Source organism: Helianthus annuus, chromosome 13 (genome assembly GCF_002127325.2).
Source record: "Helianthus annuus cultivar XRQ/B chromosome 13, HanXRQr2.0-SUNRISE, whole genome shotgun sequence".
NCBI classification, from domain to species: Eukaryota; Viridiplantae; Streptophyta; class Magnoliopsida; order Asterales; family Asteraceae; genus Helianthus; species Helianthus annuus.
This window is the reverse complement of record NC_035445.2, coordinates 158,462,475-158,468,474: the sequence shown is the minus strand read 5'-3', so window position 1 is coordinate 158,468,474 and position 6,000 is coordinate 158,462,475.

Genomic DNA, 6,000 nt, shown 5'->3' with positions numbered 1-6,000 from the left:
AAGAAATCTAAACGCGTAATGAGAACAACTGCTTGGAATAGTTAGTATAACCAAATGACACACGAATGACCATGTCACAATCAAACACCGTCCGACAGTTTGAAAGTTTAATAAATTTGTTAATTTTAGTCTTTAACTTTCAAAACATGCAAATTTCGACCGTTTATGAAGATTTAGTCAATTCGGTTTTCGTTCAGGTTTCAGGTAACGAAGACTTGAGCTCCAACATCGTACGATCGAAAATAAAGTAGAAATAAAATCTTTTTGGCTTTTACAAAGTTTATATTAAAACTCACCTAAAATCTTTTTGGTATTTTTGAAATTAAAAGGCAACAATTTTAATATCCTTTGAGTGTTATCAAACGACATCACCGCTAATGTCGTGCTGATATGCACCAAACGACGAAACTGTTTAAAAGAAAACAATAAAAGTAAAGCAGTAAATAAATAAATATATACAAACATTCTTTTTGCGAGTTTCGAGGGTAAGAGAATCATATCAGTGTACGGTCATGTCAAAACACTCTTGTTGTTCAATTAGTTAACATTAAAATAAGCATCCTATAACAATTATCGGTATTGTTGTCCACTTAAGCTCAACTTATCAGATGTAATCATGGCGAGGGGATACGTTAAGGTATGATTTATACTTACCGACCGGTGTTCATCCACATCACGACACATTCCCGTATCAAGGTATGCACGAGAATTCATCTTACCGGTGAGTATACCGATTATCATCTGTTTGACCGTATAAGCTGTGAGAAACTCACTTATTTTGATTTGAAAACAAGCCCTATGTGATATAATCACTTATTGATGAGGAACTTGATTTTCATATGCATGAGGGCACAGGTGCAAGTCCGTGAACAGGTCAGTACTTCCGTACAGCAGAGAGACGAACTTGACACCCGGATAAATGTGATATTTTATCACTTATTTGTTTTGGACATGTGATTGTTTATCACTTATTAAGGTCGAATGCAGTATGTAATATGTACACGTATGTATAGTATCATGGAAGATCTAGACTTGCGTCCCCGTTATTTTTCGGTAAAAGATACAACCATGATACCCAGATGATAAGCAGCATAAAGACCGAATATCTCAGAACCTCGGCAATCTATCAAACAAAATTTCGGTACTAAGACCATATGCCAATGAGTGGTTCCCACCTGGTCTTCAGTCGATTAAGATTTATATCACCCTGCACACTTTAAAATGATTGTGAGCCTACCGATACATCTTATATAGAGCTGCTTATCGTTTTTCATTTAAGGTTTAAAGAGGTTTGGATAGACCACTGATGTGCTATCATTTTCTCTTTTGCTCGCCAGGAAACTCATTTTTGTTTTTCTATTGTTTTTGTGTTTTTGAAATTTTTCGATGTTTTTGGATTTTCAGATTTTCAGATTTACTCCCCCTAAAATCAATAAACTAAGACAAATTTAAAACACACAAAGATATATACAAAAATGATTTTCCGATGTTGGTTTACTCTTGCTTGACCTTAATGCCGTTTACCAATAATAAGAAGTCAAATCTAGATTTGTCAAAAGCTTTGGTAAATAAGTCGGCACGTTGGTCATCGGTGTGGACCTTAACAACATCGATTAGCCTTTTCTCAAAGCAATCACGTATGAAGTGATATTTGATTTCGATGTGTTTGGTCTTTGAATGCTGCACAGGATTTTTAGTGATATCTAAAGCAGCAGAATTATCAACGTAAATAGGAGTAGTTAGGAATTCAAAACCGTAGTCCCGCAATTGTTGTTGGATCCAAAGAACTTGGGAGCAACAACTTGAGGCAGCAATGTATTCAGCTTCGCATGTTGATGTAGCGACGCATGTCTGCTTCTTGCACTGCCATGTGACTAGGCGATTTCCTAAAAACTGACATCCAGCCGTTGTGGATTTGCCGTCGATTTTGCATCCGCCAAAATCAGAATCACTGAAAGCTACCAATTCAAAGTTATTATCCCTAGGGTACCACAGACCGGTGTCAGGGTACGTCTTCAAATAACGAAAAATCCTTTTGACAGCTGCAAGATGTGAGGCCTTCGGGTTAACTTGATATCTGGCAAGCAGGCACGTTGGGTACATTATATCTGGCCTTGATGCTGTGAGGTACATAAGAGATCCGATCATTGCGCGGTAGTATGAAGCACTAACAACTTCACCCTTCAAGTCAGGAGTAATTCCGTGATTAGTTGGCAATGGGGTACCAATGGGCGTTGCATCCGACATCTGGAACCGGCTCAAGATGTCACCAACATATTTAGTCTGATGGATGAATATCCCAGACTCAGTTTGTTGCACTTGTAGGCCCAAGAAGAAATTCATTTCCCCCATAGCACTCATCTCGAACTTATCCTGCATAATGCGCTCGAAATTCCTACACAAAGCATCATTAGTAGAACCAAAAATAATATCATCAACATATACCTGTACCAGAAGAAGATCCCCATCTTGTTCTTTGATGAAGAGAGTACAATCGATAAGACCTCTTCGAAAACCGTTCTCCAGCAGATATGTAGATAAGGTTGCATACCAAGCTCGTGGCGCTTGATGAAGACCATAGAGAGCTTTGTTGAGCAACCAAACCCGATCGGGATGGACAGGATCTTCAAAACCTGGAGGCTGTTCGACATATACCTCTTCTTCAACCACACCATGTAGAAATGCACTTTTGACGTCCATCTGATAAACCTTGAATCCTTTGAAAGACGCATAGGCTAGAAAGATTCGAATTGCTTCGAGACGTGCAACAGGTGCATACACTTCGTTGTAGTCGATCCCTTCAATCTGACGAAAACCTTGAACGACTAAACGAGCTTTGTTCCGAATAACCACTCCACGGTCGTCTTTCTTGCATTTGAAGACCCATCGAGTGCCAATCTTCTTGTAGTTCTCAGGCTTTTCAACAAGCTTCCAAACACCAAGCTTTTGAAATTGCTGCAATTCTTCCTGCATGGCTTCAACCCAAGCACTGTCTTTCAATGCTTCTTTCCACGACTTTGGTTCTTCTTGTGACACGTAACACGCGAAGTTGGCCAGATTCTCTTATAGCTGAATACAAACCAGCATTCCGATTGTTTCTCAGCTGATTACGCGTCTGCACACCGCGATGGACATCTCCTATAATATTCTGCTGGGGGTGGGTATCATGAATCCTCATTTCAGGATTATCTGGCACACGAGCATTGATACCCAAATTGGTAAGATTAAGATCAACAACCAACTCCACACCAGGAATGTGTGTAGAAGTGGATGCATTCCCTTCACCAGAGGCACCTTGAACAGGAGCAGCTGGAGCTGAAGATCCTTCAGCTGCATCATGATATTCATCATCTTCAGAAGATTCATTATAATCAGCAGCATCTTCATAAACCTCATTTTGAACCATATTGTTGACTGACGAAGAAGCTTGAGGGTCAACAACAATAGGTCTAACCAAAGGCGAGACAGCAGCGTTGTCACTTTCCAACAACATCCTAGCCGCTGCTGATTCTTCGTCAAAGGTTGGCAGATTGAAGGAGTCAAATAGTCCATCATAATCGAACATCCACGGATCACCCGGAGCCCTAACAGGACTCGTGTACCTTTGAACCCTCACTTCACTCCATAGTTCAATCTTTTTGGTAGCTAGATTCCAAACACGAAAATTCGGAGTAGCATATCCAAGGAAGAAACCCTCGATAGCTCTTGCACCAAACTTTCCATCTGGTTCAATCATAGTACATGGAGCACCAAACGGTTCAAGGTAAGAAAGATCCGGTTTCCTTTTCTGAAGGAGTTCGAAGCAAGTCTTGCCATGTCTCTTTACTGTAAGAACTCTGTTTAACGTGTAGCATGCAGCCGATACAGCCTCCCCCCAGAATTGAATAGGGAGTTCCGACTCTACTAACATTGTTCTTGCAGTTTCTATAATCGTCCGATTCTTCCTCTCAGCGACACCATTTTGTTGTGGAGTATAACGAGAACTGTACTCATGAAGAATGCCTTTAGAAGTACAAAACTCATCCATAACTTGATTCTTGAATTCGGTTCCATTGTCGCTTCGGATCCTCTTCACTTTCAACGAATAGAGATTCTCCAACATTGTAAGAAGATCCTTGAGGATGCCAGGAGTTGCACTCTTGTGTGCCATGAAGGATACCCAAGAAAATCTAGAGTAGTCATCAGTAACTACTAAACAATAGGCATCACCGAACGTTGTTTTGTGCTTCATAGGTCCAAAAAGGTCCATATGAAGACGTTCGAGAGGCATGCTGACAGTGTTGATTTTCTTCAAAGGGTGAGACTTCTTTGTTTGCTTCCCCTTTTGGCACGAGACACAGATATCTTGTAAGTGAAAACTTCTAACAGGCACACCATTCACTAGATTATTTTTCACCAAATGGTTCATCTTCCTCAAGTGAATGTGTCCCATTCTTCTGTGCCAAGATATAGACTCCTTTTCCGTGGCTTTTAAGACAAAGCAAGTGACTTGTGCAGATGTTGTAATCGCTTGGCTCATGTCGAGAATATAAAGATCATTAACTCTCGGAGCCGATAAGAGAATCCATTCTTGTGGAATTTTGAATCCAGGTTTCAGCACATAGCAGCCGGCATCATCAAAATGCACGGTGAATTTCTTATCGCAGATTTGCGACACACTGAGAAGATTGTGATCAATTTGCTTAACATAATTGATCTTATCGAAGCACACGATGCCGTTGGAGATACTTCCCTCTCCAGTGATAAAACCGCCTTTGTCACCCGCAAAAGCAACATACCCTCCTCTAATGTTTCTCACGTCGTATAGGAGCCGTAAGTCACCGGTCATGTGCCTGGATGCTCCACTATCAACATACCAATGACTATTAATAGTTCCTCCTAGAACATCCTGCACATGTCATTTAAACACATCAGTTGAGAATGGGGACCCAAGCCTTAGTGGTCTTGGGTCGTCCCTGAGCATCACGAAACGTGATATCAATCTCTTGATGGTTTTCAAGAACAATTGCTCCCCCTGAATAGTCACCCGCCTTAGGTAACCAAGTTCGTTTTTGCCTACCAGTTTTTGAAGATTCTGGTTTTACAGGTTGTGACACACTTGGTTCCTTTTGAACTGTTTTAACTTCAGATTTTAAAGCTTTTTCAACAGTTTTCATGTTCTTACGTCGTTGTTTAGTTTCTTGTTCTTTTACAGTTCGTTTATCATGTTTAGGTGAAACTGACCGACGTTGAGGGTGAACTGTTTCAGGTGGAGCTTTCTCAACAAATTTACTCTTTGCAGCATTTGGGCAGTTTCTGATGATGTGCCCAATTTCTCCACATTTAAAACATGTTCTCCTTTCAACAGATTTTGGAGAACTTGATTGACCACAAGATGTCGAACTCGTGGAACCCGAGGTACTAGCCTTTTCATCACACCCATTTGTGCGTTGAGTGTAATTGTTATCACTGTTACGCTTTAAGATTGTTACTTGTTTTACAAAATCCGTGTTAGATTTGTTTTCAAAAGTTTCAATCTTATCAGTACCCTTGGATGACACGAACTTGACATCTTTTGCTTTCTTTTGAAAACGAGCTCCTTTTGTTTCAGACTTCATCTGAGAGTCTTTATGCTTTTGAGCTCGTCTGACTGGTTGTTTACCATTAGAAGCAGTAGGTTGTTGAGTGATTGAAGGTTTTTGTTTACCAAACTGTTTTCTAATCTCAGCCTTAGGAATTGGATCACATTGTGTTACCACAATTCCCGGAAGTGTTTTTCCCAAAAATTTGTTTGTGTTGTCTTCAAAGACTTTGTCAATCAAAGATTTATTTACATTTTTAATTGGGAAAACATGATCTGAGTAGATTTTATTATCTCCAACCAATGTATACAACACGTTACTGCTTTTAACAGTAGTCACACCTGTCTTATCAGCTTTGACAGGATCAATCACTTGCTTCTTAACAGATGGAACATCAGGAGTATCAGGATCACAAAGAATGTGATTCTCTCGTGGAATA